Raw genomic sequence first — 27,941 nt, 5'->3', positions numbered from 1 at the left:
CCTTCTTAGTGTAATTGCAATTTTTGGCACCTTAATGATTCCTAGACGCCTACTTGCGCTCTTCTATTGCTTAGATTATTTTCATGTTGCACCACATAAGTGGTTGTTTTCTTTTCACTGCAACAATTTTTTGCAGTGTTCCTCTTATCTCCAGCTACATTACCTCTACTACTTCCTTATGTCCCCAGTCTGCTGTTAGAAAGGCATCCGTTTTCTTCTCTATGTTTTTTGCGATCTTTGTTATTTGCTCTTCATTCAATAAAAAGAAATTCTGAGGCGATTGGTTCCTATCTTGCGTCAGTGTCTCTCACCTTTTCAGTTTTTACACTTATGATAGCTCCAAGGCATTTTTTCGTATGTTCATCTATTGACATTTGGCCTAGTCGTTCGTTGACCTTTTCTAAGACTACGGCGTAGTCGATAATTGACTGCATAGTTTCGGCAATACTATGTAACCTGTCCATGACCCTTATTCTCCCGGTTAACTAGAGTATAGGGTTCATTTAACTGCACACATCCTGCCTAAGAGAACTATTGTAATGAGTATATCCACGGGAAATCATCTATGTAGGCATTCATTCCTTATCTTCATACTCTTGTCCGATTTCATGAACTCTTTAAGATTGCTTCCAGTGCAATAAATCCATTATTCATTTTTATCTTCTCTATCACTGTCCACAGGTAGACAACTCCCAACAATGTCGTTTTTTGCTTCAAATGTGCCGCTAAGACATGTTTCTTACATATCTCGTTTACCCTTTCCTTGACCCAGTCATTCTGTTGCACCCCCCTCCATACAAAATGCCAATAAAAGGCAGCTGCTCCAAGTCTATTAGATGCCTTTCTGTCAAGGCGTACACGCTATGTATAATAGCTTCGTTACAGCTGCGCTTGAATTTCCGACCATTTTTCCTGCTTGCGGCCACCCTGCATCTTTATGTGACAAATTTTACCGTCTCTATACTCATCATTTGGGCGTCTTCTCTTAACTCCTTGTGGAGTTAAGAAAATTCTGCTCCTTGCTGCTTCGTCGCTACCTTCAATACTTAATCTACCTTCCTGATTCTCTGAGGCCCGTCTGAAAAAGAAAAAAAAAAACTACTCACCGTGACGCGAATCGACGTCCAACCGGTGATACTATGCCATTGTTAAAATGTACCCCGCGACGCACAAGAGCGCCTTCGTGACCTGCTCGGTGCACTTCTCGGTTGATGTCAATGACTGTAAAATTCAATGCCTTAACTAGCGTCCAAATCTCCGTTTAGTGCAAGCACTGCCCCTCGTTAAGCATTCGTTAGATCGGCAAGCCCTACAGCAATTTGCTTCGCGATTCCTGCCCCTCAACTCTGCGGTACGGTAATTGCTGCTCAGATTATCACCACTAGATGTCGCTCCTTCAGTGTTTGTTGGCCTTAGCTGTCACTTCCCGGGGTGGTTTACCCGGAAGCGCGCTAATCGGTTCTCACTTACCAGCACCTACTCTCTCTATTACCACCGGTTCTACTAGACGCATGTTGGAACCTCCAACAAAGGCAACTTGACCCTGTTTCTCCTCCTCCTCGTCTCCAGAAGCTGTGCCTGAGGCCGCGATTGCCCTCCGCCCCTGTTCTATATTCCCCTCCCACGGGACACGCACATTGCACGGTGCCGTCGCCAAGCCCGCGCGTTTCAAGTGTGTGTGACTATACATATTCACACACACACACACACACACACACACTGTGTGTGTGTGCGACTACATATACACATATCATATATGTGACTATATATATTCAGGCACGGTTGTTTGAATAGTCATGACGCGGGATTTGGTACCGCGGATCACTGTAAAAAAATTAAATGATGTTTTTTTTTTTGCTACGGAAGAGCTTTACATACTAAGAAGCTCATATCGTGATCCAAGTTGCTGTCAAAGAGGTTCATTGATGAGCAGCACAAAAACAGTGATCCAAGTTGGAAAACACAATGGTGTTTTACGTGCCAAAACCACGAACTCGTTATGAGGCACACTGATATAATATCGACCGGGTGAGGTGGGTCGTCACCGCAAGACTCAGGAGACGGCGATGAAGGCGGGTATCGTGATGATGAAAAATAGAAAAGACTGTATTCACTTCATTGGTACATGGTTTTGACTATATATCCGAGTCTCGAGCGGTTCTACCTAACATGGGGGCCAGGACGGCCCTAAATAGTCCCTCGTGGTCTTGTGGTAGCCGATGTCTCCTTCGGGGAACTTGTGGAATCAGTGCCTTTGACAGGTTGTCAAGTCGACGACCTCTTCCCCTTCGTGCCTTCTCCCTTGGTAGCTCGCCTTTGCGTCTGCTCAGGTCGTAGGTGTGTGACGCTTTCTCGGGGATTATCTCGTCACGGGAAAAGCGCTCGGGCTTGCTTCCCACATTTGAGAGGTACAGTTTCCAGGAAGATCATAACCGCCTCTTGGGGATGAAGATAATTGCTCCGACACGGGAACGTGCGCAGGTTTGGTTTCCCACAGCTGACATGCAGAGTTCCAAGCAGATCATAACAACGCCGTATAGTGGGGGCTCCGGAATAATTTAGACCGCCTGGGGTTTTTTAACGTGCACCTAAATCTAAGTACACGGGCGGTTTCGCATTTCGCCCCCATAGAAATGCGGCCGCCGTGGTCGAGATTTGATCCCGTGCCCTCGTTACCTTAGCCACTCAGCAAACACGGCATGGGATTCAAGTTGGTCCAACGGCTGGTTTCAAACCCCGTTCCTGCAGCACAGCGGCGAAATGTGTAAGTAACCCTATTATGTGAGAAAGTGCTTAATACGGACGGACGGACAGACACCGGAAAGTGTGCGAAATGCCATTGCCATTCGTGGTAATGGCATTAAAATTGGGAGAAGATGCATGCCCTTTACAATTGACGTTGACTTTTCTTTACAGAGAAATTTATTCTATGTTTAGTGCAAAGCCGGTCAAATTATGTTTTCTGTATTTTTTTAAATAAAAAACAACAAGCACTGGCTCAATGCCAGGTTGATATTTGCAGCAGGCATCACACAGGATAGCCTGTTCTGTTTTTAGCGCTGAAAGAACTTCACTCATCCCACTTCATTCAAAAGTCGTGGCCTAGAAAAAACTTGTCATTTCACATTTAAAGCAATAACCGCAGCGTTAAGACGCATGACACAAGAAAGCTGACGGGACGAGCATGGTTATAGCCAAGTTCTTTGTGGCAGAACTTTGTGCACTCAAGAGAAATAGGCCCACTTTATATAAGCAGGGCGTGGAGCTTACAAGTGGCTCAATGTCCGCAGTGTTTTCCATTCTGCAACTGCGAGTGACTAAAAAAAAAAGAACGAATACACATCATGCGCAGAAATGCTTGACGGGGACTGAAGGGGCTAAATATGTTATAGGGCTGGCGCCAGCCAGCGAGTGCGTTTTGGTATTTCGCTAGATCATCTTTCTGTTCCAGTAGGTTTAAATAAATCGTTGTTACAAATGCAAATTAGTGGTTTGTACACCGCTTCCCTTCATACATCTAAAATATATCAATAAAATCAACTCAACAACGGCTGGTGGCAGGGCAGATAGTCCAAAGTCACGCTAAGATTGAAGCGCTGTGGCCACTTGCCGGCCATGCCCACAACGCACTAACACCTCTTAAAGCATCCTAGCTGACCTTTTGTTATAGCTGGGGTGCAATTTGCGCTCAAGCTCAGCGCACTGCACGCTCTGTGAGGCCACGCGCCCGCAGGCTACACCGAGAGGTGCGCGTCGTGCCATAGTCTCGCCGAGCGCTTTTAGCGACGCAAGCGCTGATATCGTGAAAACGTCGAAATGTGTGACTCAATGTATCGGGTCCCAGACATGCCACCGAGCTGCTCCGCTGTGGCATTTCTCCAAGGCTGTCCAAGTCGTTAGCGCTAAACGAAGCAGCGAACGCGCAAAGGAAACGAACACTGGAGATAACTCACCTCTGAGCGGATCAAACTTAGCAGAAGAGAGAGAGAGAAAAGGCAAAAAAAGGAAAGAGAGAGAGAGGCACCCTTCAAGTGAACCGGATGATAAGCACCGAAGCGTGCCCCGGAAATGAAACGGCAACAGGTACGATACACGACTGTCAGGGCGGGTGCGCGAACTGCCGGGTTAACGAACGCCTGACAGCAGGCGCCTTCGCAGCAAGCCGCTCGGGGACGCGAAGGTCGCGCCGACGCCTGCGAGGAATCATTCACGCACGCAGGCCACTCGAGTGACAAGGTCGAGAGTACCTCGCGTTAGCGGACCCAGGGGCCCCGCGAGAACAAGATACCGCCTAGACAGCTGTACGTCCAAGCCGACCAGCCGACAAAGCCGTATCTACGCCACGGCTTCACACCGGGGTTGCCCTTTTTGAGAGGAAGCGAGGGTAAGCGCCAAGAGCGCGGACGAACGCAGAAGAGTGCCCAAATCGCGCGCTCCTCCCTCGACCCTATTCACAACACCTGTGCATCGATAACTGCGCGCTTGCAAAACAAAATAAAGTGGCACTGCGAACGAAAAAAAAATAGAAAAGAACGGCATTGCACCTTGGCCCAACTAAACACACAGTTTCGCCAGCGGTGAGAATGCGCGAGGAGAGGTCTGGAGACCTTGCCTTGTCCACGTACACCCGACGCTCTCTCAGTCACCCTCTCTCTATCTGTGTGTCTCCAGGTAGGGGAGGGAAACACAGCAGAGAGAAGCCCGAAGATCAAAGAAAAAAAAAGGAAGCAGACCAAAAGAAACACACGCAAGTGGAGGAACACCTCGACGCGATTCGCTTCGCTTTCGAATGCAATGCGCGTATATGCGACCAGCTACCGTGCTACGGTCGTGACAGCGCGGTAAGTCCATCGCTTCACAAGCACGTGCTCCCTGTAAGTAGATTCTCAATTTATGTTTGGCCATTTAGTAAACGATTTTAAGGTAGCTTAACGTCGACTTCTCTACCGAGCTTGTAGTTAAAATGGAGAGAAAGGTCAGTTTAAAACCTTACGTAAAAGGTTGTAAAATCTTTCTAGCTTATTATAGTAAACCTCTTCTGTATCTGAAGCTGCGCTGTACATACTAAGATTTTTGTTTTCCTACGTGGAACAAATACTTCCTGAAGAGCCGTAGGCGATTCCGCATCGTACACGTGGTTACGTGGAGGGTACACGACGTTTTCTTTTTGTCCATTCAAGGGATGTATATAGTGAGATTAAGGAAAATACGTTTCTCCGATCGCGGAGGCATGAAACGCTCTTTACATTGCGGCAAGTTTACTGTTTCTGATCGCTGGTTGCTATCTCCTTAGTCTTTTGTTTCCTGTTTTACATTTTCTGTGTGTGTACGGAGTGATTATTTTCAAGTTTTACCGGATTTTTTATAATCTTTGGCTGGTAGCATAATCCTAGTCCTTGAGCTGGATTATTTATTAAAGAAAGCGCACATTATACTTGTACCATAAATTACAACAGATATTCCACTAACTGAAGAAAGGTCATTTAGTAATAGTAGTGAACATGTATTCCATGAGGCGATTGAAGGGTGAGTGGCTGGGGCCCACAGTCCAGGGCTCCATTGGCCTTAGCGGCTAGCCGAGCTCGGTAGAAGGGGGCGGTTGGCTCTCCTGTTCCATGCTAGCAAGCCAGGTCTCCCACTGCCTGTTTCTGGGTATTTGCCCCAATTTCGGGGAATTGATATTCGGGGGCCGCGAACTGCACTCCCACGTAATGTAGGCTAGAGTGGGCCACTTCTTAATTTATTCATTTACGGCACATATTGTCGTTAACGAATTGTAGACGGCGAGTTTGCTACGCATATACACTTAGATGAAATTCTGAGGATGCCACGGATTTAGAGATATGCGCCATAAAACTCGCGGTAAAAACGCACTCTTGTTTCAGTTAACATTTTTTTATTGCCAAAACGATGGTTTATGCATTGAAGCACAATATTAACTGCAACGCCTATGTATTTAGTCACACGCTTCGCAACGAATATATTGAAACTAATGTCAGCCTTAAAACTAATATTAAGTCGATACGCCTAGTGAACTCGCCGGCTACAATTCGTAAATTGCAATTTGTGCTGCGAAGTAATTAATTAAGAGGTTCAAGAGGAATTTCTTCTGAATTAGTTGAATATGTGTTTCCATAACTTTTTTTTGCAAGCAATGGCCGCTTCCTTGAATATGCAGCTCCAGGACTAAAATTATGCTATCTGCCACCGGCGATCTTTAAAGTCATTCGATAAAACCTGAAAATGATAACCCCATATAACCTGCGCTACCGTTACACAACGCCGTTACCGCTAGAAAGCAAGCAAGGATAAGTGCGACAAAAGAAAACACCCGCTTTGTAGTGCTCGAAGAGTCATTGCGAGCATAGGCACAACGTAATTAAACAAAATCGGGGTTTTGGCGTCTCGAAACTGGTCAGTGGGTTATGAGGGACGATGTCAAGGGTTCCCGAATAATTTTGAACACCTGGTGGGGTGCTATAACATTCACCGAAAACGCGGTAATCGAGCGTTTTGCAATCTGCCCCGTTGGACTGGGGCCGCCATAGGCGGGAATCTCACGCACGACTTGTCGGTGAGCAGCAGAACGCCATAACTCTGAAGTCACCGCGGCGTGTCCGTCGCAAATAGAAACTTTGCGGGCTATGTTAGCAAGCTATGGTATAACATGAAAGCGTCCAGGACATCAGCCTTGAATCAATATTCGCCCGTGCTATTTGGCGTTCGTCGCGAGCGCAGAGACTTAATGACCAAATTAGCAATTACTTAGTGTCGTCTTACTTCAATTACGTATAATTACCGATACTTTGTCAATGATTTATAGTAAGTGACCTTCCGGCAAAGTAAAAATGCTCCCACCGCGGCGACAGCACTTTTATCTCGAAAGCCTGACCGCGCCGCAATATTTCACAAATATTAACTATACAGGGTGTTCAAAATGAAGTTTTGCGGAATTTTAAGAAATCGCCTGTGGCAGGTAGCATAATTGTTATCTTTGAGCTGTGTTATTCGAAGAGGCGGATATTAGTAGCACGAGAAATCGAAACACATATTCAATTATTTACCAAAAATTGACTGATGAACTTCTTAGTTAATTAAGTTACGGGACATATTGCAATTTACGAATTGTAGCCGGTGAGTTTGCAAGACGCATCCACTTGAAATGAATTTGCAGGCTGACACCACTTTCGAGATATTATTTCCCAAAGTGTGGCACGAAATACATGGGTGTTCCAGTTACTTTTATGCTTCAATGTATAAAACGGTATTTTGGTAAAGAAAGTTAATGGAACAAGTGTGTTTTTACGGCGAGTTTGATGGCGCATATTTCCAAACTAGTGTCGCTCTGGAAATTTATTCCAAGTGAAGCCTTGCAATCTCACCGGCTACAATTAGTAAATTGCAATATGGGACGCAAGTAATTAATGACGAAGTTAATTAGTGAATTTTTGTTAATTAATTGAGTCTGTGTTTCGATTTCTTGTGCTACTAATGTCCGCCTCATCGAATAAACCAGCTCACCGATAACGAATTGTGCTACCTGCCACAGGCGATTTTTTAAAGTTCTGTAAAGTTTTATTTCGCAGTAGGGCATCCCCTGTCCGAGGATGCCCTACTGCGAGCGTCAACGAAGACGACCTCAATCCTATGCAGTAGCCGTAAGAACAAGCACTGAAATCAAATAATTTAGGCGAGATCAGCAGGACTTGTAAATAATGTTATACGAAACCGGAGAAAGCAAGGCTGATATTTTGTAGCGATGCCTTTAATGTCATAATGCCTTTTCGCGCTTATCGCCTTTTGTCAGTGGTCAGAGCGACGGTCCACTCGCGTTATCAACGTTGATGTCGTGAGCGGACCGTCGCTCTGACCACTGACAAAGCGCGATAAGCGCGAAAAGGCATTATGACATTAAAGGCATCGCTACAAAATACCGGCCCAAGACCGTGCTGCACTTACTCCACTGGCCGCGCGAGCCTGCCAATGAGAATGGACGGTTTTGGTTACGCGCCTCGCTTACCGTTTGCTCCTCTCACACTGCACGCGTTGAGAAACTGCAGGGAAGTGCGTAGATTTCGTATTCGATAAGAGAGTCTCGCCAAGACGCGATCGACGCGCTATCAGCTCGGCCGCAAGACGACGAAGAATCCACCAAACGCGCACTCATTCTCCGCTCCATCGGTGTTGTAAGGGGAGCAAGAGAAGCGAGCTACGTGCCGCTGCCGGCAAGAGCATTGTGCGCAGCGCACTAGCGTTCCCGCTAAACGGTTGCGCGGAAACCACTAGCATATTCCAGTCTGAAGCGTAGCGGACCGTAACCGTGCAGCGAAAACACAGATCTATTAACGTTCTCATGATGCCTCCGGGGACTTATCTTTTCTAGGTAATTTGCAGCATTTAGTGATTCTCTTTCGTTCTTTTTCACTGTAATGCGCAGTAGGCTAGGCATAACCACGACGATTTGACTGCGCTTCTCGGCGATTTCCTGTTTGTGTTTGACAAATGGCATGCTAAGGCTCTTCTTTCTGGGGTTTTACGTGCCAAAACCAGTTCTGATTATGAGGCACGCCGTAGTGGAGGGCTACGGATTAATATTGACCACCTGGTGTTCTTTGACGTGCACTACAACGCAAGCACACGGGCGTTTTTGCATTTCGCCTTCATCAAAATGCGGCCGCCGCGGCCCGGATTCGATCCCGCGATCTCGCGCTCAGCAGCGCAACGCCTTTGCGCCACCGCGGCGGGTCATGCTAAGGCTCATTCACACTAGGCCGACACGATACCGATTTTGGTCTGCCGACTGTTGGCGACAGCGTTTTCTTTCCTGTGAACTGCTGCCGCCAACAGTTGGCAGACCAAAATTGGTGCCGCGTCAGCCTAGTGTGAATGACCCTTTAGAAAAACGCACCCGCCGCGGCCGCTTCGTAGCTGTGATATAGCGCTGCTAAGCAACACGTCGCGGGATCGAATCTCTGCCGCGGGGCCCGCCTTTCGATGGCGGCGAAATGCAAAGACGCCCGTGTCCCTTGCATTCGGGACACGTTAAAGATCTCCCGGTGTCAATGAACGCGCACACGATCATTGTCAACAAGAACGTCCAAAAGGTTCGGGGGCCAGATTCACAAAGCTTTTCTTTCATAAGTTTGTTTTGCCATTAATGATATGTTTTGTTTATTAATGATATGTCTGGCATCTGGATTGGATAAAATTCTTTTGTAGGAAAAAAATTCTCGCGTAAGACATTTTTTCTGAATTCGGGGCCTGGTTCGCGGGTAAGGACGAGCGCGGATTTCGTGTCAGTGTCGTGAATGCAGCTCCAGAATCTGCACTGTCTCTTTTCCGGTCGGAAGTGCTGCGAGTAGGTCGGAGAAGGAGCACGGCGTGAGGGGGGCGAACGAGATTGACGGCGGGAGGGAGAACGTGAGCGAGAGTAGCGGGGTCATGTCAGAGGTGTCGTAGGGTCAGAGGATGAGTCGGGCATAGAAGGAGCGAATGAAAAGGAGGAACTAGAGGGACGAGGGCGGTAGTCAGAAGAATAGCGTGTCGGAGAAGTCCAGTGGCTGCGGCAGTGGCGAGCGATATGTCCAATGTGGCGGCACTTAAAACAGATCGGCTTATCGTTCACGGTTCGTCATTCAGACGGGTTGCGCTGTCCATAAGAGGAGTTAGAAGAGCGGGGTGGATGCGTGCGGTGAGAAGGAGGTTCCGAGCGCACGAGACGAACGGAGCGCAGGCCGACGTTTGACAACTCTTGACGGACGACAGCCTGTATAAAGGAGATCGTCGCCGGAGAATGATCAGATGACGGGAATTAAGGGGCCGCCGGCTGTGCTGCTTCGACCTCGCGACGAATGACGCGGGTTAAGTTGTCACATCACGAAGGCTGGTAGAAGAGGTCGTCACATGATGACGTAGCCGCTGTGTTGGGAAGTCGCGTGATGTGTTGGGATACCCGGCGACTTTTAGCATGCTCGAGACGGCGGCACTCCGTAAGAACGGTATCGATGCTGGTGACGTTGGTAAACACCAGTAAATTGAAGGCATCGTCAAGAATGCCTTTGAGGACGTGATTAACCTTATGGTCCTCCGACATGTTCGGGTCGGCCTTGGTACAAATGGGCAAGACGTCGAGAATGTGCGACACGTAGGACTCGGTCGACGACTGTACACGTTTGGCGATTGAGTTGGTGACCGAACGGATTACCAGAAGGGTCGCGGAGCTTCTCTTTGAAGAGATATCAGCTCAAGATCTCCTCTTCGTGAGTGTGGAACCATGCCCGTGGAGCGCCGTCGAGGTAGAAAATAACGTTGGCGAGCATAATAGTCGTATCTCACCTGTGACTGGTGCGGACACGTTCGTATAAGCGGAGCCAGTCGTCAAAATCAGGACTGCCCACTCCGGGGAAAATAGATACCCGAGGGAGGGAAACGGGGACGTAGGTCGTGGCTTCAGGTGTAGATGTTTGCGCAGATGAAGTGCCGCCAGCAGGAGCCGAAGTTGCATTGTGGCCGTAGCGACCGCTGCGAAGCTCCATGGCGGGTACGGGTAACGTCGACCTCCACCAACATATTGTTACGTGTAGCTGATGCCCAAGGCGATTTACAATTTATTTACACAGAAGCCAAGGGAGGCCAAGATGGCGAGGCTACATCAAGCCGGAACACGTCGTCTTCCTCGTCTTCAGTGCAGCCACAATGGGGCGGCTGTTCCGTATCAATGTTCAAGATATTGCAAATGTTACTAAACAAGCGCAGTTGACAGTCCAAACTGATGGTACTAGCGTTATTTTTTCTCAATAATTTGACATTAGACACCTTTCAGCTTTAGCAAACACGACCTTAAAGCTATTCCAGAGTGGAGTCATTCAATTTCATTAGCGTATATTAGGAATGAAACTAACGCTGTATTGTTTACGCCACCGCAAGAGCATATAAACGATAACAATGCTCTTTGTCTCATCGAGCAAAAAGGTGGAATTACTTGATAATGTATGAACGTTACGGGTAATTTTTAGAAACATTTATTTTGGATACACCCGTTGTAGGTATTAAGTCTAGCCTAGCGAGAAATGCGGTATAATTTGCTTATTACGAATTAAGTTGAATTGAATTCTGGGGCTCTACTTGCCAAAACCAGGATTTGATTATGAGGCACGCCGTAGTGGGGAATTGCGGATTAATTTAGACCACCAGGGGGCCTTTAACGTGCCCCAATGCACGGTACACGGGCATTTTCGCATTAGGCCTACTTCGGAAAGCGACAGGCGTGGCCGAGATTTGATCCCGCGACTTTGTTCTTAGCTGCGAGACACCATTGCCGCTAAGCCACCACGGCGTTTGCTGATTACGAGGAATAATGCACTATAAAGCAAAGATATTGCCACGCGCCTTCAAAGGGGGCTAACGACGTTTATTTATGAGCAGCTGGGCTCTGGAGAAAATGGCGGCGAGAGCTAACCATCGAGCGGGGCGGTTAGCACGCGCACTTCGTTCTTTTTGCGCCTCTGCGCTTGCCCTATTCCCACTACTACAGGTGACATTTCCCCCCTTCCTCGGAAAGAGCATCGCCTCGATGCTCAAGAAGTGGTGTGGGAAAGGGGAAAAAAAACAACAACAAAAAAAAACAAAAAAAAAAAACAAAAAAACACGCTCAATGAAAATGCTCGAGCACAGAACACAGTGATAGCTACAGCAGCGTAGCTAGAAACAGTTCTCTACGTCTCTAGAAACAGAGAGGTAAGCGCATAGGGTGCACATGGGAGCGTAAAAATCACGAACGCGCAACGTAGGGCTTCATGCGTACGACGTGAACGACGTCAGGGCTAGGTGGTTGTCTACGCCGTGTTTGCGCCGCACTGTCTGGAACGACTTCATAGTTCACGTCACTAATGCGGCGCAGCACTTTGTATGGGCCAAAATACCGGCTGAGCAACTTTTCAGAAAGGCCACGGCGGCGAACAGGGGTCCACACCAACACTTGGTCTCCGGGACTGTAGCGCACTTGCCGGTGACAGATGTTATAGCGCCGTGCATCTGAGACTTGCTGCTCACCGATGTGCAGCCGCGCGAGCTGGCGAGCCTCCTCAGCGCGCTGAGCAAATTCTTCGGCGTCAGTAGTTAGGTGCTCGGAGTCGTGGCACGGAAGCATAGCGTCCAGCATCGTCTGCACTTCGCGGCCGTAGACGAGGCGAAATGGTGTGAAGCGCGTTGTTTCTTGTACGGCGGTATTATACGCGAAGGTCACATAAGGCAGGATACGATCCCATGTTTTGTGCTGGACGTCGATGTACATAGAGATCATGTCTGTGATGGTCCTGTTTAGTCGCTCCGTAAGGCCGTTGGACTGCGGATGGTAAGCGGTCGTCTTTCGATGCCTGGTGTTGCTTAGTTGAAAAATTTCGTCCATGAGCTGTGCCGTGAACGCCGTTCCTCTGTCTGTGATAACAATGGATGGGGCACCATGGCGCAAGACAATGTGACACATGAAGAACTGCGCTACCTCAGAAGCCGTGGCTCGTGGGAGCGCCTCTGTCTCAGCATACCGGGTTAAATAGTCAGTGGCGACAATCACCCACTTGTTGCCGTCGGTTGATAGAGGAAACGGCCCAAGAATGTCCAAGCCGACTTGGTTGAATGGCTTATGAGGTGGTTCGATGGGTTGCAATAACCCGGCGGGCTTCAGGGGTGGTGACTTTCGCCGCTGACATTCACGACAGCCTTTAACATACTGTTTTACGCTTGCCGACAGCCCGGGCCAGTAATACATCTCGCGCACTCTAGCAAGCGTTCGTGAGGAGCCGAGGTGGCCAGATGTAGGCTCGTCGTGGCAAGCGAAAAGAATATCGTCCCGCAAGTCCTTGGGAACTACTAGGAGGTAGGCTCGGTCATTCGGGCGGGCGTTCTTCTTGTACAGCACATGGTCTCGTAGACAGAAGGACGTCAAGACGCGACGTAGATGGCGTGGTATGGTTGTTTGACGGCCCTCTAAGTGGTCGATTAGAGGTCGAATTTCAGCGTCGTCACGCTGCCATCTGACCAAGTCCGACGTAGTGAGGGCGCCCAGGAAGCCGTCGTCGTCCTCTGACTGTCGACTGACAGATTCGGCGGGAGCACGCGACAACGTGTCGGCGTCTTCGTGCTTGCGGCCAGACTTATAAACTATAGTGACGTCAAATTCCTGTAGCCGCAAGCTCCACCGTGCCAGTCGTCCTGAAGGATCGCGTATGTTCGCCAACCAACATAGAGCATGGTGGTCTGTCACCACTTTGAAGGGGCGGCCGTAGAGATAAGGGCGAAACTTCGTGATCGCCCAGACGACCGCGAGACACTCTTTTTCTGTAGTAGAGTAGTTCGCCTCGGCACGGGACAGCGAGCGACTAGCATAAGCAATTACTCTTTCAATGCCGTCTTGACGTTGGACGAGTACTGCGCCAAGGCCGATGTTACTGGCGTCAGTATGCACCTCGGTGTCAGCCTCTTCGTCGAAATGTGCCAGGACGGGTGCTGACTGCATGCGTTGTCGTAGGTCAGCGAAGGCCGTCTGTTGCTCATGCGTCCAGGTAAATGGCGTGTCATCCCTGGTAAGGCGAGTCAGGGGTTCCGCAATCTTCGAGAAGTTGTCAATGAAGCGGCGATAATACGCACACAAGCCCAGGAAGCGTCGGACGGCCTTCTTGTCGGCAGGAGGAGGAAAAGCTGCCACAGCGGCAAGTTTTTCGGGATCGGGTCGAACTCCTTTGGCGCTGACGACGTGTCCAAGAAACTTGAGCTCTTCATAACCGAAGTGGCACTTTTCAGGTTTAAGCGTGAGATCAGCCGATCGGAGCGCTTCTAGCACATGCCGCAGGCGATGAAGATGTTGCTCAAATGTTTCAGAAAAGACAACTACGTCGTCAAGATACACAAGGCAAGTCTGCCACTTCAATCCAGCGAGGACAGTATCCATCATTCGCTGGAAAGTAGCTGGGGCTGAACACAAACCGAAAGGGAGCACTCGAAATTCGTAAAGGCCGTCGGGAGTCACAAAGGCAGTTTTCTCGCGGTCTCGTTCGTCTACCTCGATCTGCCAGTATCCACTTTTCAAGTCGAGTGACGAAAAGTACTGGGCACGCCGCAGTCGATCTAACGAGTCGTTGATACGTGGCAGTGGGTACACGTCCTTTTTAGTTACGTTGTTGAGCTTCCGGTAGTCGACGCAAAAGCGTAGCGTTCCGTCTTTCTTTTTGACAAGAACGACCGGAGACGACCATGAGCTGTTGGAAGGTTCGATCACGCCGTCTTCAAGCATCTCTTGTACTTGCGTACGAATCGCTTCGCGTTCCTTTGCCGACACGCGGTAGGGCTGCTGGCGTATCGGGCGTGCGTCGTCGCATGTGATGATCCTGTGCCTTGTAACTGAAGTCTGGCGCACCTTAGACGAGCTTGCGAAGCATGCCCTGAATTCGAGCAAGAGCGCGTGCAGTGCTGCCTGTTTGTCTTGAGACAACTCTGAATTAATGTCGACGTTGCCCAGTGCCTTGTCAGCCATCCTCACTGGTTCAGGGACAAAACATTCAGCAACGTGTTCTATTTCTTCGGCAAACGCTATGGAAGTACCGCGGAAAAGGTGTCGATGCTCGTTACTAAAGTTGGTGACTAGCAACTTAGATCGGCCATCACGAAGCTGTAGCACACTTCTGGCCGCACAAACACCTTGCGTCAGTAGATACGCTAAGTTACTTTCTGCGACCACTCCACCTTCGCGCAATCCACCGCACATCACTTCGACTAGAACACTGGCTCGTGGAGGAAGCGTAACACTTTCGGCGGAAACACGTAGCGCGTCGTCACGTCGTTTGTCGGCGTTTTTGTCGATTGCTTGGTCGGCTGAGAACGTGACTACACCTCCCCGTAAGTCAATAACAGCGCCGTATTCCTGCAGGAAGTCAACTCCGAGAATGACGTCGCGGGAGCATTCTCGTAAGACAAGGCAACTCGCCACGAATGTCGATCCTCGAATCCGAACTCTTGCCGTGCAGGTTCCCAGTGGAGTAACGACGTGACCACCAGCCGTACGAATCTGCGAACCATGCCAAGGTGTAATTACTTTCTTCAGCAACGTCGCCATCTTCCCGCTTAATATAGAATAGTCCGCTCCGGTATCCACTAAAGCGCTAACCGCATAACCGTCAATCAACACAGGTATGTCGAGCGAAAGCCGGTCATTCCGTTCAGCTGCAGTTAATGTCGGTCCGGTACCCTTCGTTACTCGCGTCGATCGGAGGTCTTCAGCGCGTCGACTGCCAGCGGCCTCGCCCCCAAAGGTCGCTGGAGTTAGTTTTCCCGGCGGGGACTTGGCGACCGTCTGCTCGAATACCGCTGAGGCGATGGTGAAAATCGCCTTGGCGACGGCGAGCGCGACTGCCGCCCGGTAGGCGGTGGCATGCGTTGCTGAGCGAGATAATCTTCAATGTCCCGAGGTCGTTGGCCCAGTCGGGGTGGTGGCGAGTAGGCGGAAAAGCCCCGCAACCCAAGGCGTCGGTATGGGCACTGGCGGTACAAATGATCTGCCTCACCACAGTGGAAGCACAGAGGACGGCGATCCGGAGTGCGCCAAACATCTGACTTCCGAGGGGACATGCGTCGATCGTCGGCGTAATGTACTGGTTGCTCCTGCGGAAGCACAATCGGAGGAGCGGCATGGTGAAACGGTGGAGGCGTGCGTCGTTCCTCGATGTAAGACACCGGTGGGGCTGGTGGAAGTGCAACCGGATGAGCGGCCTGGACAAACAGCGGCGGGGACGAAGCAGGCTGTCTCAACACTTCTGCGTAGGTCGCACGGTGGTGTACAGAAGGTACAGGCGCGGTGTTAGCAAAAGGAAAGTTGGACCGGAGTGCTTGGTTGACTTCATCTTTTACAACACTCGCAATGGAGCTCACCGTGGCTTGTGGCGTGCCATAAACCTTCATTAGTTCTTCGCGCACAACGGTGCGGATGAGTTCGCGAAGGTTGTCATTATTGTTTCCAATGGCCGTCAAAATGTCAGTACTCGCGTTCACTTGCCGATCATAAAAGTTCGAGCGATGCTGAAGCATCTTTTCCATACTTACAGCCTCGGCTAAAAATTCGGCGACAGTCTTGGGAGGATTGCGCACCAGACCAGCGAAGAGTTGCTCCTTCACCCCTCGCATCAGGTGACGCAGCTTCTTGTCCTCGGTCATTCCAGGGTCTGCTCGTCTGAAGAGGCGCGTCATATCTTCGACGAACGCAGTAACGCTTTCGTTGGGAAGCTGGACTCGGGCCTGGATTGCTCGTTCGGCTCCTTCGCGGCCATCGGGACTGGCGTAGGTGTCTAGTAGCTGACGACGGAAGTCGCGCCACGACGTCAGTTGCTCCTCACGGTTTTGAAACCATGTACGCGCGCCGTCCTCCAGGCAAAAGTAGACATTCCTACGTTTAGTCGCGTCATCCCATTCGTTGCATTCGGCCACGCGCTCGAAGTCGGCCATCCAGTCTTCGACGTCTTCGAAGACGTCGCCATGGAACGACTTCGGCACCAGTGGATTTTGAAGCGTATACCGATTCGTCACTGAACGTTCCATACCGGTTGGGGTAGTCTGAAGCACTGCGGTGTCTTCAGTATCTTCAGGAGGCAGTCCCCGGATCCTGCGGCTGGTCCGATGGACGGGAGTATCAACTAACACAGGGCTGGTGCTTCCGCTCCCAGGAGGAGTCTGCGGCATGAGTGAGAAGTACCCCGCACCTCCACCACTTTGCCACGCGCCTTCAAAGGGGGCTAACGACGTTTATTTATGAGCAGCTGGGCTCTGGAGAAAATGGCGGCGAGAGCTAACCATCGAGCGGGGCGGTTAGCACGCGCACTTCGTTCTTCTTGCGCCTCTGCGCTTGCCCTATTCCCACTACTACAGGTGACAATATAATGGTATATACAACAGCTACAAAAGTTATATAACAGTCTATTACTCCCTCACGTTCATTATTGTAACCTAGTGGGGTGGACAAGATCGCAAACGAACAATCATATCTTAAGAACTTAAAAAAAAGACACCCAACAGGTTCTTAACGCTTTATCTGATGCACAGTCACTCGAAATATTACGTGCTCCTAATGTGTTGCCTATTCAACGCTTTTATTAATACAACCTACACTTGAAAATTTTTTTAAATGCATGTTTGGCCTAAAACAAGGAGTTAGAAATGTATGCAACGTAACTGAAACTTGAAAATTTCGTACAAATTCAGAAACCGTAATCAGTGGGTGTTGCCTTTCTCAAGAATTAATTACGGTTCGAAGATATTGCAAGTAGTGAGAGCATTAAACTCTTTATGTGCTTCTATAATACTTAGCAAACACTATTACAAGAAAGTGGCTGAAAACAAATTTAATAAATAACGGTAATTTTCCTTACAAATTTATAGTGTTTGCAATTCTGGCAACCATGTGCGGAGGCGAGGAGTCTTCAAACTGTTGGATGAGTGGGCCGAATCAGAGAGCAGTTGTGTGGTTGAGGGCTGATAAAAGAAAACTGAATAAATATTACCCAAAATAAGTTCATAAACATAAGTGATGCGAGCATGCGTACACTAAAAACTCTCTTCCAAATACTCGACGTGTTTTCTTCAAATAATTTTCAATTTTTATTAGTTGTGTTGACCTTCTGGCATAACGTCCGGAAAAGGAGCGAAATAACAATTTTATAATTGAAATTTGCTTTTACCACTAAGTTTCCGTTGGTATATTGATTTCAAATACTATCAAACATTCGAGGCAGCCGTCAAGCTCGTTCCCATTTCCCGGTAGCACACATCTTTTTTTAATGCGACGCATTTCTTGGCGAACATTTTTACTTTGGCAGTATCTATCTATCTATCTATCTATCTATCTATCTATCTATCTATCTATCTATCTAGCCTCCTACGTCTTGATGCTCTTATGGCCGTTTCGTTAACGTTTTATGTACCAAAATTAGCATAGTATGACAAGAGTTTATGACGAACATAAATTATAGGTCATGACATGAATGTCATGATATGCGTGTCATGGAGGTCATGAAACAGCCACTTAAAATGACAATGACCCAGCGAAAAAGCATTAACGCTCAAAAACCACTGAAATTGGTTCGGATGTGGTACCAGAAGGAAAAGGCTAAAGGTTGATGGTCGAAGTCATAGTCATGAGCATGAGTAAGGCTTTCACCTTATGTCGCTTAGGTGTAGCTAAACGGAAAGCTGGGGACTCATGAGATGAATACCATGACATGCGTGTCATGTAGGTCATTAAACATCTGCCTACGTCTTGGTGTTCTCACGGTCATTTCGTTAACTTGGTAGGCTCCCCACACACTGCTTCGCATAACATCGATTCCCACAGGGCGTGGGATGTGCCGGCTTTTTCTTCTTTTTTTCTTGCTTTTTTTTGCTCGTTCACAGTAATACTATATGAACCAAGCAGACATCCATATGACGTTAAGGTGGTCCGGGAAACGTCTCCATTCTTTCCAAAGGGCGCTTTGTCTTGCAGGTGTGTGATTACAACAGCTCCGTATTTCCACCAATCCGTGTAGACACTGTACAAATAGTGTTAAGGTTTCATTACTGTAAAAGTCTAGGCCTGTTAGCGTAAAATCGTCGAAAATAGTATTGCACACGACATAGGACAGAGAGCAATCATGTTTTTAGTCTTGCTTACGGTCCTGTGTACTACGCTATTTTATTCTCGACAACGTTTACGTTTTAAGAACTGTCAGAAAAGACGACTCGTGTGTGGTGTAGTATAGAATTGATTTTACAAAATTATGCTTAGAAATGTTACGTGACCACGCGTTTGAACATGTACCTGATTTGTTGTCTGTACTCTGTGAACGCAGCTATATGGAACCTTATTTGCTACGTTGTGCGGTATATTATTGATGAACACTAACAATTGCTGTACATGACAGGCCCACAACCAAGCCGAGCCTTAGAAAGGTCCTGAAATCCCTCAAAATTATCACCACGGTAATAAAATAATTACTGCACAGTTAATAGACAAACTCGACAGGACCCGCGGTGGTGGCTTAACGGCTATGGTGCCGCCCTACTAAGCACGTCGTCGCGTGATCGAATCCCGGCCGCGGCGGCCACATTTCGATGAGGGCGAATTGCAAAATCGCCTAATGTTCTGTGAACAGGGGGTTCGGTAAAGATCCCTTGGTGGTAAAAGTTAAACCGCAGTCTCTCACTACGGCGTGCCTCATAATGAAATTGTGGCTTCTGGCTAGTGAAACCCCAGAATGCAATTCAACTCGACAGGCCCTAAATAGTGAGCCTTTCATTGCAGGTTTTAAGGTAGGGTTAAAAAAACAATCGTAGGCAGGTGCCTACATGTGCTTTATGTAGAAACTCCCAATTTACAGAATGACCACATTGTAAAGTGGTCACAGAGAACGCATCTAGCATAATTAAAGGCCTTAGACAGCGTGTAGGACCCTCACAATAGTTGCAAAAACAGGAGATGAATGAAAAGGACACACATTGCAATAAAACGTGCGACATCACTGACACAATCCATATATATCGTAGAGGAATAACCGAGACACCAAGACAGCACCCGTTCCTGGGCCAGCTGTTCTATTATCTACTTCGTCCTCCTCTTCCCCTCGTTCGCCCCCAAATGCCCCCTGCGCCTTTGTAAAGGAACAGACACAGAAACAGCACCCGTTCCTGGGCCGGCTGTCTTGTGGTGCCTCCCTTGAGGCCTGGTGTGGTTGACACCCCCATGGGCGAGGGCGATGGCGGCACCGGGTGGAGTGTACCTGCGCGCGGCTGCTGGTGCGGGCAGGGGGAGGGTGATTGCGGGACTCTGGGCCGGTGGGTCCGGGCCCTGGTCGGGTTCTCGCTGCTTGAGACATGGGTCTAACGCCATCTCTTAGACGGGCTAGCGGGCCATCTCGTTGGTGGATGGCACCCCCTTTGCGGCAGGGGTGGGCCTGTGCCGGATTGGGGCTCTTGTTGCGATTATCCTCAGCCCTCAGCAGCCGTAGAGCCACGGCGACTGGGTCCGTGTTCCAAGAGTCGCCGTACTGCAGATTGCCCGCGTCGTCGCCGCATACCTCTGCTTCGGTCGCCGCTGCGGATGCAGCTTCATCCTCTGTCTTGGAGGCCTTGCTGCCGGGTACGCTATGGAAAGCGGAGGACGCCGACGTGGAGATGCTCGAAACGGATGCCTGTGACTGATGCGGTGTCGGCTGAGGGATCGACTCACTGCCGCTGCTGCTGAACCGTTGGTTCTCGGCCGTGATCTTCGACGACGACGAGCTGCAGCTGATGCTCGGGGATCTAAGGGACGCGCAGGCATAAGAAAGTGGGCCAAAAGTAGATATAAGTTCTGCACTCCATTCAAGCCAGGATCCCTGCTTGATGCCTTCGAACTTGTCCCAAGCCTTGGCAGCACCGCAAAATCAGTTTGCCGCAACCACCCATCTTTTTTGATCTAGCCAAGCATGACGGTCACCCATGGCATTGATAGAGTGAACCCAAACGATGACGTCATCTTGAAAGCCGCGAAACGGCGGTATTTGTATGAAATCCGGCTGCTAGAAGATGCAGCCTATCATCTCCGCCAGGCTACCTGTCCAGCGGCCCCAGGAATCAGGGCCGGTATCCACGGACAGTGTGGTCGTTGCGGTGGTTGCGGCAGCCAGTTCTACCGCCAAGGAAGCATCAACCGCATACCTGGTGGTTGAGGAGTCGAAGTAGTTCTCATGATGATATTCTCGCCGAGGGACGCGTGTACTACGGCGTTCCCAGGCAGGACAGGTCCAAGACGGGGGGCCCGGAGCGCTGTCTCAGCGAGACGTGGAACGGCGCAACCACCGACGGATGCGAAGGTGTTCGTCAAAAAGCTCGACCTGGTGATTCAGCTTGGCGATGGCTTGGACGAGATCATCTGTAGAGTCCTGCCCTAGAGCCAACGAGGAGGCTTCGACGCCTGTCACCTGATGGTGCGGTGGGTGCTTGCGACGGTGGTAGGAATGGCCGGCTCCATAACCGAGGAAGCATGGATGGCATCGCTTGCTGGCTGAGATTGCGATGATGTCATGGGGCAGTAATTCAGAGCACGGGAAGCGTGGACGGCGTTCCCTGGCCGCAGGAGGCACCCACGAAGGCGAGGATCCATGTCCAAGGCAGCGTGAACGGCATGCCTTGGGGGTTCGGAGATCCTGGTAGTCGCAGGTGCGGCATCCATGTCAAGGGAAGCGTTGACGTTCTTCCCTCGCCAGGAGGAACCGGAACGGCCAGATGGCGGAGGACGCAAGGCCTCCGCAGCACCGGAGCGCCTTTAGACTGGGCTTTTGTTGACTGCGCTATTGTAAAGGAATAAAGGAGACACAGAGACAGCACCCGTTCCTGGGCCAGCTGTTTGGTATGGTATGGTATGGTATGCCTTATCTAATGTTCTATTATGTCCTTCGTCCTCCTCTTGCCCTCGTTCGCCCCCTAGCGCCCGAGCCCAAGTGCATCTCGTCATCTGCATTACACTATATATATATATATATATATATATATATATATACATAATAGTATCCGCATCCAGTTATTTGCCAAGGTCTGATTTGACATAACTGAGCGCACGGGATCACGAACACACATACTTTCAACTTCTAGAAATTGCTTTCAGTCTTTGGGCGCTATAACGTAAAATGATTCCAAACGGTTTTGATTCCAAACATTTGACGTCAAATTTACGTAACCACCGACGCAAGCATCGGGCGGTGACCCGCAGTGTTGTCTAACAAACCCAATCAAACACTCTCCTCGTTTAAAGGCAGTCACCTTTGTTCGCTTTCAAAACCAATAACATTGTCTACACTCAGCGGTTTTTCTTATCTGATTGACTGACAAGAGGTGAGGAGCACGCTCTTGTGGAGAGGGTTTCGGTGGGGCCGAGCCAGCACAGTGAAAATAGATAACCACATGAAGAAGGTGGTGCCGGCTTCTCCAATTGGTCCGCTTCGCCTTACTTAGCTTGCGGTGGCTGGTCGAAAATCGCGGCGCTACGGAAGGATAAGAATGCCGCTAAAACAGATCCTCAGCCAGGAAGAGTTGGCAGAGCGATGTCGTATGCATGCCGAAAGGGCTCGATAACGTTTTACTGCCACGCAAATAGGTTTATCATGCACAAATAATTACATGCTCACCGCCAGGTGCGAGTAGCGAGGGCCTGATCAATCGGCGGGCATCCGTCTTCTATTTCTTTCGGAACGGGGCCGTCTGTGGCTATTCAGAAAATTTTTCAGTTTTGTTCGGCATATTAATGCGTTTTTTTTTCTCGCGTACGCGTCACTTTGACGTGGCCAGTTTTCGCGGTTTTGGGAGGTCGCGTGACAGACAGGCGAAGTGGGCTTAGCCAGAAAACATTGGAACAATAGGAGAGGGCTAATGGTGAAAATGCGCCGAAGCAGGAATAATTGTTTTTATTTTGTGCAGTTCAATCGTGCATAATCAGTGTGTACACGTTATATCAGATGGGGAGCTATCGCGGTTTTCGTGACGTCGCGTGACAGACAGGTGAAATTTGGAATGGCCCGAAAATGTTTTGACCAATCATGGAGGCTGATTGAAGAAATTGGTATCAAAACAGCTTGGAATCATTTTACGTTATAGCGCCCTTTATTTACAACAGGTTGTTAACGAATGCACGCGTGTAGTTGGAGAATCAAAATGCATATTAGCCTCGGTTCTCTTAGACCGGCGATTGGAGATGATAGCATAATGTTCCAACCGGCCTCGCGTATTCTAAGCTAGTTTCATAATCATCAGCCTATATTATGTCCACTGCAGGACGAAGGCCTCTCCCTGCGATCTCCAATTACCCCTGTCTTGCGCTAGCGTATTCCAACTTGCAGGTGCAAGTTGGAAAACGCTAGCGCAAGACACGGGTAATTGGAGATCGCAGGGAGAGCTAGTCTAAGCTAGTTTATTTACAGATAAATCATACGGCTGTATGGCCAATAACCAGTACTATACGTAGGATGTTCTGAACTTTTGACAAAGGCGATGACGCGAACTATATTTATTTCCTTTCATATACTTTAGATAGACTCAGTCAAACGATTGACGTGAATGCGATGTGCATTGCATTGGAAGGCGGTGTATTTGACTGTGTGAATATATTTTTGCCAATTCAGAACAGAAGAAGAAAAACAGAACTCATTAATCACACGCGGTATCATACGTTTAAGACGAAACATTAGCCGCGAAAGGCAGATTTACGAAGAGACCATAGAAATGTTCAGCCTTGGGTTACTCTATGGCGCGTTATGTTGGCTGCTCCTAAAACAAAGCTTATAACCTAAAAATAAAACATTTTATGACGCATGATCCACACCTTTTTCTTTTTTTGCTCTGTCTCTCTCTGAATAACGAAGGTCTCAGTGACATAGTTGTGAATGAGGAACTTGTGTTGGACTGCTCGAGCATGGCAACCTATTTAATAAACTTTTTCAATTTCTTTTCCCTGGTGCTTCTACAGGTGATGGCTCACAATTCGCACTAAAGTATCCGTACCTTTCAACAGTGCCTGATATGCAGGTCTTATATGAAGGCCTTTTAGCTCTTTTGGTAAATATTAATGATAAAAAATATTAATGATAAAAAATACAGCAGACCAAGCTGCTTCTTACGCAAATATGCGGAATGGGTAGCTATCTGAGGATCATTTTCAATGCCTCAAACACAGAAACAGGCCCCAGATGCCTGGCTAACAACAAAAGTTATTCTGGTGCACAAGTTTGGTGAAAAGGAAGATGTTGGAAGCTATCGGCCAATTTAACTTCCGTGTGTTTGCTATAATATGCTGGAACACATGATTTCAAAATCAATCTACATCTATCTTGAAGACACGAAGGTATTTTTTTCACACAGCTGGTAGAAGCGAGTACAGATTTTTCATATTTCTTAAACCATGAAAAGAAAGTCGACGCTATATTAATATACTTGTCGAAACCTTTCGATCGTGTCTTACATAAGGAACTAATTAGTAAACTTCTAGAATTTAATATCAGTTATGAAGTCGTAATGTGGATCCAATCATATCTTACAAGTAGAAATCAATACGTGAAAATAAACGGCAATAAATCTAGATTACTAAAGATAACCTCTGCTTTTCCAGAGGCATCTGTCTTGGGATCAGTTTTGTTTTTATATTACATAAATGATATTGCTCATCACACAAATGACTGTATAACCGCCCGACTATTCATGGACGGCGGTCGAATATATAGTGAAATCAATAATCCAAATAATTAAGTGTCCTTTGCTAAGTGCTTAAAGCTGTAGAAGAATGGGCCGCAAAATCGTAAATGACAATTAACGAAGGTGAATCTGTTAAACTGAGAGTTACGCACAGAACAAAGTATGATTTTGACTGTAATTACGAGACAAATTCGACAGTTCTAAGTTAACTGACACGGTGAAGTACTTAGGTTTAACAATTTCAAGACGCTTAAGCTGGAAACCCCAGGTGAACAGAATTTGTATAGCTGCAGAAAAGAAATCTGCGCTCCTTGCACTCCGTGGAGATGGTGAACCTGTGAACGGCGCTACTTGTGGGGGATGGGACGCGTCTGCGTCCACAGGCGACGGCGTTCCTAGCGCGTTCTTCACACTTTTCTACGACGTTCCCAGACAATAGTCCCTGACCAAAGCTCCGTATATACAACCAACGCTAACGCGAACTCCTCTCACACCTCACTCCTCTGTGGACCTACTTTTTTCGTACACCGCCATTGGTTGGTGCGCCTCACGCTCTCCCCCACCAACTGCGAGTATTGGACGGCGCGACCTACGTCAACCCCCTCCCCGTTCTCCTGTTCATCTACTCCCTCTCACAGCATTCTCACCGGGTTGAGCTCTTGTTTTCCTCTCATCTCCCGCTAGGTGACGTGGGTTTTAGCAAACGAACGACGGCACAGGGTCCGCAGAAACAGCTTCGCTGTAAAAGAGGTGGCTACTTCGCCGCGCACTAAAAGTAGCATCACCACCAGTTAAGCTACGCGTTAGTTAACTTACAATATAACATAGTTAGAATACGCCAATGCCATGTGGGATCCATTATAAGCAGGATTAAATAAAGAAATTGTGAAGCTACTAAGTAAAGTTGCAAGGCTAATTTTATGACAGCATTATCGAAGTGAATCTGTTTCTGAATTGCTACGATTACTTGAGTTGCCAACATTAGCAAAACGCCGGGAACTAAGTAGTCTCAAATTTCTTTTTTTTTTTGCTGTCAAAGGTTACTTCAATTTCAAAGCCACATCCTGCCCTGTTTCCACGCGAACTAAATAGGTCAGATCAAGCAATCATTGCATGTTTGCATTTCCACGCGAGTATCTGGATGTGTACGCTTATTCGTTTTTTTTCGGCGAAAGATAAATAAACTGTAACTGTTTACAGATGTCCATTCTCTTTTGCAGCACCACCTGAAATTTACAAGAACGTGTTATAAGCCTTTAACGAAACACGCATTTTGTAACTATCAAGCAGACATTCACCAAATTCTAGAATCTATCCTGCAGTGTTTTTTTTTATCTCATATGTTACGCGCAATCCCATTGTCATAGTGATATAAATATCTATGTTATCCGAGATATTGTCTGATTCTTTATATTTCCTTTCTGCGTGTTCTGTCACTGTTACTTTATTTTTCAATGTGACATGTGAAGTTGCTCTACCCACCTTGTTACGGCCAAGACGGCCAACAGTATTTGGAAACAAAAAAATAATATGCATAAGGTCCGAACAAAAGCTTTACATAATTATGAATGTATACTTTTTTTACTAAGGATGCTGGTGATCGCTAACTACAACCTACACTATATGACAGAGTCCTATCGGAACAGATACAATTTGCAAGATATTAAAGCAAAAGCACCAGATTAACAAAAATAGCAAACGTAATATTAACGCTAATAAATAAATGTGGAGAAGAATTCTTACCCATGAAATCACGAGGCAAGAAAATATTATCATATTTGCATTAACACATTCTCATATTTGTAATAATAACTTATGTACAGCTTCCCGCATCTTTAACTATATCGCGCGAGAACACTATAATATGGTCGCACGTCGTCCTGAAGGGAAAATCGCATTAAACGACTTTTGCACACGAGAGTGCTAAGCGCACGTGAGAGTACTTCTGCCGGTAACGCTGATTATCGCCGCTTAAAGGCGCTAAAATAACGCGTGATGGACAATCGCGCGATATAGCTAGAAATGCTGGAGGCTGTAAAATGGGAAAGCATGCGACGACCGCAAAATGCTGCACAGGTCACTAAGCAAATTGCATTACTTTTCAGTGCATGTGAGTTGTGTATGTCTGGTTCCCAAGACATAGAGCGGATACTTATGTGAGTGCTGGGCCTGACGCTGTAACTTAATTATTTCGGTCAACTGTAGCGCAAGACTGATGAGCCGATAATAAGCAGATAATTCAGGTATTCGTCAAATAAATTTGCCCTGTATTTCGACGTCCACTTCTTTTCGGCAGAAACTTTGCTTACGAACATAGATAATGCCGAAAATCGACCTGTACTCGCGAACAAATTGCTTGAAGTTTGGGAACTGTTCAGAGCCTAGTAGTCTGCATAAATTGATTAGATTTCCTTCTTTGTAATTGTGCTTCAAAAAGTCGTTTAACTGTAGTTTTATTACTTATAAAGAAAAGCGCACCGATATGACGGCCAAACTGATTTTGGAACATTTCTAGTTGCTCCTTGCTTGCTAGGTGAGAGAATAATTCGCAAAACCTTGTTTGCAGATCGCCGAAGAATAAATCCTTGAACAGCAGCGGAAATGCTCCCACTTTCGATTTTGTAACTGTTTCCCAAAGAACTGGAATTTTGCCCTGATGCCTTTGACAGTCCACGTACGGGTCATGAATGAGATGTGCCTATCCTTACAGCTTGAGCATTGAGCTTATCGTATTCATTTGCTCCGTCAAGTCGATGCAAAAGGCCAGTTGCTACAGCCACTCGAAACTAGGCAGTAGTGTAGTGGCTCGCGACGGTAATTCTGCGCGAGGAAGTCTTTATTTCTTCGCCAAGGTTGAACCAATGAGACAAACTTCTGCAAACTCTTCTTCATGCAAACTCTGCATTCGTTGTTATACCCTCGCCGTGTTGCCATCGCGTGTCGTTCTATCATCGGCATTCTAATTTCTTCATCCGACTCTCGTCATGCAGTCGTCTCCTTGTCATCATGCCGTAGTCGTCGTATGGCCGTTGTCATTGGCGTCATTTCCTTCTTCGTCATTCGTTCATTGTCGCACCGTCGGCGTCATGCAGTCGTCGTCTTGCCACCACCCTCATGGGCGACCTTGGCAAGCGAGTGCCATGGGAAAATTGGAGGAAACCTGGATTGCGGCGAATTTGCCAAATGAACGAAAGTCCTCAGAATGACCACTAACAGACAAGAAATAAACGCGTATTCAGAAGTACGGTATGTCGCTGCATTTATCGAATGCTAATTGCATTACCATCGGCGGTCATCGGGAGATGAATTCTGCCGAAATGCTTCTGTAGTTTGCCGCACGCACAATCAGCGCGTTCGTCGTCCTTGTGTTCCTTTCGTAGAATAAGTAAAGCCGTAAAAGAATGTTATTCGTCCGCGCTCATGGTTTCATCGTTGTCTCGCGGCATCAGAGACGTCTTGCCGTTTTCAGATCCGACGTATTGTGGACGTTACGACTCGTCCGTCGATTAGCAGTAGCTGTATTGATGTTGTTGTCGATGCCGTTGTCGACGTGGCTAGCTTCGCCATCGTTTTGGTCCCTATTGTGCGCATCGTCTACATTATGCCACTGAGTCTGTTCTGCCGGCATAGTATCCTGTGGCTTATGCCTTTGCTAGCGTGACTGCCATCCCTTCGGGACGCATGGGAAATGCCTACGAAGAATAAAG

At 47.9% G+C, this 27,941-nt stretch overlaps 1 protein-coding gene across 2 annotated transcripts in view; it reads left to right on the top strand.

Annotated features, from left to right (window-relative positions):
• Nucleotides 1-27,941, top strand: part of LOC119445527 (monocarboxylate transporter 9) — a 130,253-nt gene that overhangs the window by 56,262 nt on the left and 46,050 nt on the right. Inside the window, exon 1 of one of the 2 annotated variants that reach the window (XM_049663371.1) lies at nt 4,712-4,874. The exons of the other annotated variant lie outside the window; for it this stretch is intronic. The gene's annotated coding sequence lies outside the window, so the exon portion shown is untranslated. Of the gene's footprint in view, nt 1-4,711; nt 4,875-27,941 lie in introns of those variants that run through there. 2 annotated transcript variants of the gene reach the window in all.

Source organism: Dermacentor silvarum, chromosome 3 (genome assembly GCF_013339745.2).
Source record: "Dermacentor silvarum isolate Dsil-2018 chromosome 3, BIME_Dsil_1.4, whole genome shotgun sequence".
NCBI lineage: Eukaryota > Metazoa > Arthropoda > Arachnida > Ixodida > Ixodidae > Dermacentor > Dermacentor silvarum.
The sequence above is the reverse complement of the archived record's forward strand: the minus strand, read 5'-3'. Positions and strand labels throughout refer to the sequence as shown.